The 11,764-nt window shown below is 39.3% G+C and overlaps 1 pseudogene; it reads right to left on the bottom strand.

Moving 5' to 3' along the window:
• Nucleotides 1-10,483: 10,483 nt before the first annotated feature.
• LOC126625426 (cyclin-dependent kinase F-4-like) lies at nucleotides 10,484-11,415 on the bottom strand (annotated as a pseudogene).
• Between the last annotated feature and the right edge of the window lie 349 nt (nucleotides 11,416-11,764).

Consider the following 11,764-nt stretch of genomic DNA (forward strand, 5'->3'; position numbering starts at 1 on the left):
TCTTAGAGTCAATGATAAAGGATGCGGTCATGTGATTGGGACCTACCACTCTTACCTTCAAAGGAAGCATTCCTTTGGTTTGAGACTTGTTATCGACGAAGCTGCTCATAGTTATTCCTGATGAGATGAGTTTTTTGTTGGACAATCGTAGTGCCTTCATGACGGATACTGACATGATATTGACCGTAGCCCCACAATTGATGAAGATTTTGGAGATTGGATAACCTTCGATGTGAGCTGTGACATACAACAACTTCAAATGTTGAAGATTAATCGAAGAAGAACGGGGAAACAATATGGCTAGAGCTGCTTTAAGTTTGTCGGTTTCACTCGTTTGCTTATCATCTTCGGTAGAGAGGAAATCAACTTGTGTTGCTTCCTCAGCAACCACATCCTCATCCAAGGAATTTGGTTGAGGTGTAGTTGGTTGAAATTCAGCCGGTAGGACATGGACCATGCTGATTTCTATATTGTTGAGGACTGAAGGGCCTATCGGGTTTTGGTCGTTGTCTGCTGAGTTATCGAGTACGGTATCATGCTTTGAGGCTTCCTCGACCTGGTCTTTTCTTGCCTCATCGGGTACCTGCTCTTATGGTGTGTCAATTGAACCTGTTTCATTCTGGCTGTCATCTTCGAGCTCAGTCGTTGCTGGGGCTTGGTTTTATCTTTGCAGTGCTTTGCGGGCTCGTTCTTCACAGGTGATTTGAGCATCCATTGTGTCTAGGTAGGCATCCAAACACACCACATGATCCTTCTCATCGGCTGTAAGGCCGAAAATAGATACGGCTGAGAATACTTCGAAATGATGTCGTAAGTACTAAAGGTCTTCGAAAGAGAAATGTAGCTCAGCAGTGTCTATGTCAATATATGGGTCGACCTTGAAGCCGAAGACCCGAGCTTCTCGTATGTGCTGGAACCTGGCCTTCATTGCTGGGTTGGTAGTTTTCTGAATAATCTGTTCAGCATCAGGGCAAGTGAGTGCCAGGTCAAGCGCTTCTTGCAACGTCTTGGGTAGGCCGTATAAGTCATTGGCAGAATGTGTCTTGTGAAATTCTCGTATGTACTCCAATGATTTTTCAAGGAATGGAGGATGTAAATTTCGTCGGACACTTATTAACGACTCTTACTGGGGTAATGGGGGAAGCTTGATTTCGGCTTCTTGTCTAAAATGCTCAAAACGAGCTTTCATCTCCCCTAGCTGAATTAGGAGTTTAATGCGCTTTCCAGATTCTTCAATGGTGGTTTCAAAGTTGCGATCAATTGCCTTTTTCCTTTGAAGTAATTCGGCCATGATTGTTGGGGTTTGTTGATCATTTCCACTGCCTGCTGCTTCTTTCGGCTGCCATTTGATAGCTGAAGTAGCTTGTGATGCCTGTCGTCGAGCCATGCAGTCTATCAATTGGCGTCGACGTTTTTGAGATTTGGATAATGCAGTATACATGCCAGTAGGAGAATTGTAACCATACTAATGTTGTTCGCGTGGCTCAGGAAGATTGTATCGGCCTTGGTGATATCGAAAGTGTAAACTTTTGATGTTTTAACCATCTCTTCAGCAACCAAGCGGGTTTTAGCATCCTTGGAGTTAATATGAGCCAATGTCTTGCAAACGTACGGTTTATCTAACATTATCTCGGTCGCGTCCACACTGACATATTGAGGATCCTCGCCTTTGGCCGATGCATAGCTTACTATGGGATTTTTATAAATCATTCCCCGGGATGGGGACTTCGAGATCTTTTCCTCTCAGAGCAAATAATCATATTGCTCAACATGTTAGGCCAGTTCATACATATCTCGGAAGTTTGCCCCCAGGAATTTCTTTTTCTACTCCACGTCTAGCCCAATCAAAGCAAGTCTAACAAATTCGACTTCGGGTAGAGGGACTCAACACCAATTCCTGGCCGATTTAAACCTTGTAAGGTAATCTATTGGTGACTCATCAGACGCTTGAGCCATTCTAGCCAATGAAGAAACTGACATTTCCATCCATGGCCGATATAATTGCTCATGGAATTTCTCGACCAGTTCCTCCCAACTTTGGATAAAATTAGGTGGAAAGTTGATGTACCATGCGAATACCGAGCCTATCAATGAAAAGTTGAATAATCGCAGTTTATAGAAGTCAATATTGACATCTCTGCATTGCACAGTGAATCGGGCCACATGTTCTAACGAAGACAGGGACAATTCTCCAGCAAAAAGGCTGAAATCTGGGATCTTAAAGCCTTTAGGATATTTGAACTTTTCTACATAAGCTGGGTATAGATGGATGAATTTCGGGAACTTCGACCCTTTTTTTAAGGCCAAATCGATCATTCTTTGTACCTCGATTATATCGACAAATGTCGTTTCTTCTCTCTGGTCGGATCTGTCTGATCTACTGCTTGATCCTCTTTTTTTTTCCAAGTTGTTCGCTCTGAGCCGAGCAGATCATGTCTCGGCCTGTATCGCTAATAACAGATTACTTTTAAATAAAGGTTGTCGGGGACGATCAACGGGTCGGCCTTCATAAACTTTAATAACCAATAGTTCAAGCAATTTGTTGTGTGACTTACCACTACAGCATATTACCTCAAGGGTGCTTTTCATTTCTCGACTGAAATTCTGAGATTGCTCCTCAAGTCTTCTTCGAAGAAAAGATCTAGTTGGCAGATCAAAACCCTCGCCACCATCCTCATCACAATCTTCCACTATTCATTCGACAAAGATTCCCTTTGTTGTTCTAGTGATGACCTCTGCATCCCAAGCCTGTTTGCCGAGGCTGACTTCTTTTTCTCTGCGTGTTGCACTTGTGGCTTCAAGTGTAGCGGCAGCAAAGAGGGTTTTGTGCTTGTGACAAGCCATCATGATCAGGGTTTTGGGCTGTAGATGGAAGGTTAGTCGTTGATTTACCCATTCCTGTTTTCTTTTTTACTGACCGTGTTTCAATGGTCATGAACTTCGTAGTTTTAGCACTGGGTCCCTGACCCTAAAAATTACCAAGCCCACGTGGCGCGCAGGCAGAGTAACTAGTGAGCTAACTACGTCATTCGGTTGATGCGGGGCGTGCCAACTCGTCGACCGAGCTCGATCGAGGAGTAAAATATGTTGATGTTGCGTTGGGTGCGCTGCTGACTTATTGATCCTACGATTGCGACTAAGGAAGGAACATATCTCGACCTTCGAGTTCTAGAGCCTGAAGACAAGGCTGCTAGTTCTACGAAGTTCACAAATCGTCGGCGTCAGATTTGGTCATGGTGATTATATTTGTAAGAGTATAAGCACGCTGAATCGACACCAGACTATATGGACCAAATCGTAAATGTGGTTCGGCCGTCAGAATGTCGAACTCTAAATCCAACTTGTGAGTATCCAATCATAAAATAACTCGGCGTTTAACGCACCGAGTCTGGCGATTCGTAACACCTCACTTCACTGACTATATGGACCGAATCGTAAATATGGTTCGGCCGTCAGAATACCGAACTCTAAATCCAACTTGCGAGTATCCAATCATAAAATAGCTCAGCGTTCAACGCACCGAGTCTGGCAATTCGTAACACCTCACTTTGCCGAAAAGGTTCATGAGATGACCTTTACCAATAAGGATTCAAAAACTCTTCTCGACCGAGACTTGGATAGATAACCAGTCGGCCTTGACACAGTGCTTTTTATCCAAATTAAAGGTGCTTCGTGGTCAGCTGATTCTACGGCGACAATGTTGTTTATCCAAACTGAAGATGTTCACCGGTTACCTTTACAGTGCTGTTTATCCAAACTGAAGATATGTCGGCGAAAAAGAAAATAAAAATCTCAAGGTTGTTGAGAGGTTTCGCATAGAGCGAAAGTTTATACAGGGCAGTTTATGTGTTGAATTGGAGGGGCTTTTTCGTTGTTTGCCGCTTTGTATTTATAGGAGTCAATCTCCTCTTGGCCATATCAGAACTATACTCGAATTAAGATTCTTTATCCTAATCCAACCAGGCCTCGATTAATCCTACCGTCACTAGGACTCTGAACCAAACTCCTTATCCGGCCATCTTTACTTCTCAAATCTTAGTATCCTTATCCCATTGAGACTCCTTATCATGCCAGGACTTGACCCATTCGCTCTTATCCAGATTAATCCTTCTTGCAATAAGACTCGACCGCCGTGACTAGGTAGCCCATAACCCCTGGCCGGCCCACAGTATTTTCGGAAAAGCTTTGGACCGAACCTAAACCTATGCTCAGCCCAATGGTATTATTTTAGGCCCAAACAGTAGTATTTTGGATAAGCAACTTTTAGTCTCTCTTGGAATCTCAACTGGGTCCTATAAAGCTCCTTATATAGCCCATGTTCTTCGGCATCTCCTTCCATTTTCTTGGGTCAAAGTGAATACTAATGGCCTTGTTAAAGGTAATCCTATTCCCGCAGCTTGAGGTGGGCTTTTCCAAGATTTTGCAAGTTATTTTCTTGGTGGTTTTTCCTAAGCTTGGGGCATTGTACTTCTTTCTATGTGGAGCCTCATGCTGTCATCCTTGCGATGGAGTTAGCTCACGATCGGGGTTGGAAAAATTTATGGCTTGAAAGTGACTACTCTTTTAGCGTGATATCTTGTTTTGCTTCTAGTTCTTTTTCTCCTCCTTGGTCGCTCCAGACACGTTGGAAAAATTGTATTTGTTGCTCTCATACATTTCGAGAAAGAAAGGAAGTTACTAACAAATTAGCCAATTTAGAGTTTCTCTCGTCTTCACTTGTTTGGCACGCAGATCCTCTTATAAAGATTTTTTTTTTTGCGTTCAGATTTCTTGGGCATGTTGGCCTACAGGTTTGTCTCCCCTTCTTAATGTGTGATTTTCTTTTTTACCTAATCTTTTTGGATTTTCCTTTTTTGTTTTACAACTTGTCTTACAGGTTCCTAGATTTTAGGTTTTATTTTAGAAGGGTTTGGTCCTTTATCCACCCGTCTTTTTCTTGTATTTTCTTTTTCAAGGGAGGTAAGGTTTATGTCCCCATCTTTTTTCCTGTATTCTATTTTTCAGGAGGGGTAAGGTGTATGTCCCCCTCTGTTTTTTTTTTCTTGTTTTTGTTTTTTCCTACTTTATGAAGGTAGGGTTTATGTCCCCCGACTAGGTGTAACTTTTTTTTTTTTCATATCAATAAATTTACCTTGTATTGCCCAGGTTTTTGAAAAAAAAAACACAAAAGCTAAACCTGGTTTTTATCAATCGGATACCATACCAATTGCTTGGATGCGTTTGAAAGCCTCGAGATGACTTGCAGAAAAAAAAGTCTTTTTAGGTGTTTTTGTAACAAATGGAAGGGAGGGACAGAAACCAGCTCTCATAAAATGGAACTTGCAGGAACTACGCTCGAAAATGAACCAAATAGACGTCGCGGACATTGGTGGTAAAGTTTGTAGTTTATTAGCATTTACATAATACATGTTCGGTGGAGTTGTAATCAGTGTACACTTAACAAGCTGAAGTAGATGGACGAAAAGATCAAGAAGGGGAAAATGTATTTGGTGACACAGTGGGCTCATCAAAAGACGAACTTGCTTAAGTATGTTGACAAAAAGATTGAGAAGAAGGGGAAAACGTATTTGATGATACATACTGAAATGTTGGAAGGCTAACTGAAATGTCGGAAACTAAAAGAAGAAAAAGGAGGAGAGAAAGCTAAAAGAGGACTATGAGTTCTTAATTCATGAACAGAAATCGTTGCTTGAATCTGTGAAAAGTGTTGGAGCAATATTAGAAAATATGAAAATAATAAAAGAATTTCAATGAAAGTATTCATAAAGAAAATCACAACATCAATTATGTATGAGATTAATATAAACAATTAGAGATAAAGTTTGAAAAATTGACAAACTTGGAGATTAAGGCTTGCATAAATGCAATGTCTTAAAGATAGAATTTCGCCCCTACTCTTGTGCTTGTAGTTCGATAGGCGTCTATCTCCCAGGATTCAACAATCTATAATCCGAAGTCAAAGCACTTCAATCTTCGGACTCTAGCGAATTTTATATATTCCGTACTCTCAAGACACGACTCGGAATTTGACACACGAATCATTTGAGAAACAAAGTGGGGAAACCCTATTTCTCAAGAGTAAAAATTAACTCTAATTTTCTATCTTTTATACCAATGGTTTCATGGGTTTATATAGAATCCAATTTCTACTTATTAAAGAGATGTAACTTTTCATCTATAAGTATACATCACTTATCAAGGGAATACACCTAAACAACATAACCTTTCTAAGAAATTGGTTAACACTATTTTTCATTCAATTATTAAAATTATATATTACAATATTTCATATTATAATATATAATTTCTAACAATCCCCCACATGAATGAAAAATTAGGAAGAATTTGAGAGTACAGGCGGACAAGAGATGCATCGGGAGAGGTGTCTTTTGGACTTAAACCTACCCTAGTGAATACTTATCGGGTTTACTTGGTGACGCAGTGGATGTAGAAGATCTTGAACTGTTCACCGCAACAGTAAACCGAGACAATAAGCAACACACATCACTAATCCTAATATATTACGGTTCATACGGTTGTGTTCATTTTGGTCCTAAATAAATCCCAGATTCATGAGAGCTTTAGAGAATTTAGCCATCTCATTCTCATAGAAGCGACTCATTTCTACTCTCACATAGGTGACCACTGATTAAGAATAGTCTGCTCTATTCCTCTTATTTATAAGATATCACTGTCATTAAGTATAAATATACATCCTAAAACTTCTACAGACAACACACTTCTTCCATCATAGGAATGAGGTATATAATGTGTTAACTTCTTTGAATCATGCCCAACTAGTTTGCCTATTGAACTTAGACCATGGGATCTCCAATCAACTAAGTTAGGTTTCCGTCCGGCTGATTCATTAGTTATGTTGGCTTTAGCCTCATTCCCCTCGATGATGATCAACTTACTCTTTAGTCAAACCTTTAATATTTGGATCCACTACTAGGTTGACTATCTTTAATGGTGTGCACAATCCATCTTATGAAATTGTATTTCATATGAGAGTAGTTGTTTGACATTGTTTGAAATGTCAAGTCCTCAAAATTTTATTAGGACTTAATTACTATGAAATTTGCTAGGAAATAGACTTCCCCCACATTTAAGGTATTTGAAAGAAGGTCTCTAACCTCTTCACACCTTAAAACTCATTCATAATAAGAGAATATTATCTCTCTTACATGCAAATTACTCCTTCTAATTTGTTCTTTGCCTTATTCGCAAACCATCATAATACATGCATAAGATTATCCCCTACAACATTTTGAAGCCAATATGCTTCCTATCCGGATTGGAATGTACTTTCATTTGAGGATTTCGTTATTTAAATGCATGTATTTCCACCTATGTACTTTGCCTTCACATTGTCAAAGATTCAATTAGTTAGTATTATTGAATTCATCTAGTACATATGGATGCTCTTAACTACGAATAACACAACCCAATGGCTATGTACATTCGATTTATATGCTTACTTAATAAGCATCATCTTGTCTAATTCAATTATGTATGCTTACTGAATAAGCATTATTTCCATGTCTAGTCATTCCTTTTATGAAAGACCCCACACTTTAACTCATTGGTGTAAGCGAAAAGACACCTTCTTGGTGATAATTAAAGGAAATCCTTTATTCCCTCATGTCCAATTAATTGATAAACTCAAATGTTGAAGAAACCCAGAACTAAAATTTAAATATGGACTTTATTCCATAAGAAACATATCAGTTTGGCAATCCTGTTCATTTGCTCATCTCACTTCTTTCTCCGGGCTTTGTCTAAAATGAGTTCATCTCTGCGCAAAACCAAATATAGGATTTCGTGACAGCAATATCTTCAGTGTATCAAAAATACCTTATTCATAGATGAGCACCCACCAACCCACGTACATATGCTTTTCTCAAAAGCTTCAACTTCAAGGTTGGTGGTGACTGATCGGAGAGGTTATATTCACTACCAAACGCAGACACAGTTCACATGACATGCCTTTCCTTAGAAGTTTGGATCTCGCATGGCAGATTCATCTTTCCATTTTATTTTTATTTTTCCTTTCACCACCTTACATGGGCAAAAAGGATATTCCCAATGATATGCAGAAACCGATCGACCAAAATTAAGCTAGGGATTTAAGCACTTAAGCCTAATCCTGGCTTCAATAATTTTCAATGATGCCGCAGTTTGCATCTTCCCTATCAAGACATGATTTGTTTGGATCATGAAGCCACTCAATCTTCCATTTTAAATAAATGGATTCTCTGAACCAATGTAATACTGCATCAATTATATAGGTGCAATTCCTTTCTGCAAAAGGAACTTTCCAAGAACTGCTATGAGTTGGCAGAACCACATCTAGCATCCAATTGAAACCCAGTCTACAACAATGGTCGTTCTGCACTTGTAGATGATACAAATTTTTAAACTATAAAATTGCACTTGGTAACCAACAATTCTCTTCTACAAAGAGTCAACGTCAAACATGGTTTTTTAGAAGGATCTCCATGATATGCCTCACATAAGTAAAATCTTACTTGTAAGGATATGCATGTGTCTATGCGGTGTCAACCAGCAGTCATATCGGTTCATCCATAAATTTGCAAACATAACCGATTGGCATTACAACGGTAACTGATTGTCATCACCAACGGTAACCATTTGACACAAAGATAACTCAAATTATATGAGGGTCTTTAAGCATAAAAGCATACAAATAATATTACATCATGGCATTTTCATCATGCCTAATTATGCGATTAGCGACAATTTTGCAATATATCTTCATGCTTCAATATCTCAATTTAATTCTCACAACCATATTTTCCAATTATTGCAAACTTGGATAAAAAAAACTTCTATCTTTAGATTGTTGGAGCAATATTAGAAAATATGAAAATAATAAACGAATTTCAATGAAAGTATTCATAAAGAAAATCACAACATCAATTATGTATGAGATTAATATAAACAATTAGAGATAAAATTAGAAAAACTGACAAACTTGAAGATTGAGGCTTGCATAAATGCAATTTCTTAAAGATAGAATTTCGCCCCTACTCTTGTGCTTATAGTTCGATAGGCGTCTATCTCCTAGGATTCAACAATCTATAATCCGAAGTCAAAGCACTTCAATCTTCGGACTCTGGCGAATTTTATATATTCCGTACTCTCAAGACACGACTCGGAATTTGACACATGAATCATTTGAGAAACAAAGTGGGGAACCCTATTTCTCAAGAGTAAAAATTAACTCTAATTTTCTATTTTTTATACCAATGGTTTCATGGGTTTATATAGAATCCAGTTTCTACTTATTAAAGAGATGTAACTTTTCATCTATAAGTATACATCACTTATCAAGGGAATACACCTAAACAACATAACCTTTCTAAGAAATTGGTTAACACTATTTTTCATTCAATTATTAAAATTATATATTACAATATTTCATATTATAATATATAATTTCTAACAAAAAGTTGGTGAAAAAGCTGGAAGGAACTCTTGAACAGAAAGAGAAGAGTTGAAAAACCTAAAGAAAGACAAAATGGAGATGATCAAGGAAATTCAGGAACCAAATGATCAGTTCAATCAAGGGAGTCGGTGCACCAGAACGCAAGACATAAACTTGAGGTATGTCCGAACCGAAGCAACCGTATTTGACAAGTCCAGAGAAAAACACCGTAAAGAGGGAATTAGATCCGGAGTTTGAGTATGAACAAAAAGGAAAAAAGAGAAGGAAAGTCGCGGAGGAAATAAATGAAATAGAAGGAGAATCTCCTCCCTGATGCAGTTGCTGCAGGCATTTTTGGATGAAGTTATTATATCAGTTGAGGAGGGCGTTGAACCTTCCTAGCAGTGTGTCTGCATTTATTAATTAATACCCCCTCCTTACAAATTACTGCATTACATGGACAAATTCTTGGGTGCGAATGACCAGACCACATGACAAAACGCCCTACCCCCGTTCTTTTGGGTGCGAATGACCAGACCACATGAAATATAAAAGCGTTTGGACTAAAGAGTTCCTCCTATGTGTATGTGGTGTAGCTGGTTTTCACTTTTGATCATCCCATGTAAAGAAAAACTCTTTCCTTATGTTTGCATGTAGTTCCACTCTATATTTATTGTTGTTTTATATTGCGTGGTTCTACTTCTCAATTACACCGAGGCTTTTATGATAAACTTCCACACCGTATAGGTGCAGTTCCTAAAATATTACTTGGAGGACAATGTAGGTGACACTGTTACGAGGCATTTTGTGATAAATCTCAACACACCAATATGACTCATTGAAATGAATTGGTAGCTATTTATTGCAGATTAATGAGAGCTTACAAAAATTGTATAATACATACATTACTTGCACTTGGCTTGCTGCCATTCTAACTTTGAACATTCAAATAAACTAGTCGTTGAAATAAAATCTGTAGCTTTTGAAAGCTAATGAATCGATAGCAATTAACTACCATTAGTCGTGTCAAATCTACACGAAAATAAGAGAATTGGACGCAAGCCGAATATTGCTTTGTCTCAAAGGGATGGCGCGTGGAATCTTGTGGTTGCCAACGAAGAAGGGATGCTTGAGTGCTTCAGCAGCAGTAGGCCTTGCGGAAGGGTCCCAAGAACAAAGGGAAGAAATCAGCTGGACGGCAGATCTGCTTGCGGAAGGAACCATCGCAGATAGACCAACACTGCGAAGTTGTGGAAACTCATAGTTCAAGTTTTGGGCAAGAATATGTCCCTCTGGCCGTGTATCCCAAGTTGGACTGCCAATGACGCTGCAAATCTTTAACATCTGATCATCAGCACTTTGACCGGGAAACAGAGTCCGGAATGAAAACAGCTCTGCCATGATGGCGCCCATTGCCCACATATCGACCTTAGGACCGTAGAGGCCTGACTGAAGCAACACCTCAGGAGCTCGATAAGGGCGAGTGGTGACGTAGTCTGTATGGGGGGGGGGGGTGAATCGATCTCCATAGCAGAACCCAAATCTGCAATCTTGACGACACGGGAACCATCGTTAAACAAGACGTTAGCGGTCTTCAAATCACCGTGGAAATAGCCGTTTTTGTGCATATAATCCAGGCCATGAAACATCTGAAAGCAGATGCTTCAAACTTCATCCTCGGTGAATTTGGTTTGCCTTTTGACCATGTGATCAAGGAGACTGCTCTGCATATACTAGAAGACAAGGAATGCAGAATCGCATTTGGTGAAGATACCCTTCAACTGGACAAGGTTGGGATGCTTGAGCTTGGAAAGGGACCGAACTTCCGGTAGTGTTAGACACTACTCAATGGAACTGAATCTCTCCCTCAGATACTTGACTGCAACAATTTTACCCGTCGGTTTGTGCTGCGCCTTAAATACAGTCCCGAAAGATCCACTGCCTAGTTCCTCAAGAACCCATGATCAGGTCGTAGCTCTTAAGGAACTGAACCTCAAAAGCCAAAGAAATCTGTGACAAAATTCAGAGCGTTTTCGCCTTTTCGAAGATGAAAAACGAGTTTGGCGTGAACCCAATTGAGAGAACTACTTACAATCTATGAGGCAAACCCCTCCTCGAATGTATGATCAGTGATGACGGTTTTGATCTCTGAGAACAGCAGACACGAAAGTTGAGAGCTTTTGAGAAAACGAGAGAGAGAGAGAGAGAGAGAGAGAGAGAGAGAGAGAGAGGGGCAAGTTTCTAATTGTGGTATGAGAATTGGGAAATTAGGGTTCCAATTTAATTTATTGATTGATTAATTTCATTATTTCC

Source organism: Malus sylvestris, chromosome 6 (assembly GCF_916048215.2).
Source record: "Malus sylvestris chromosome 6, drMalSylv7.2, whole genome shotgun sequence".
NCBI classification, from domain to species: Eukaryota; Viridiplantae; Streptophyta; class Magnoliopsida; order Rosales; family Rosaceae; genus Malus; species Malus sylvestris.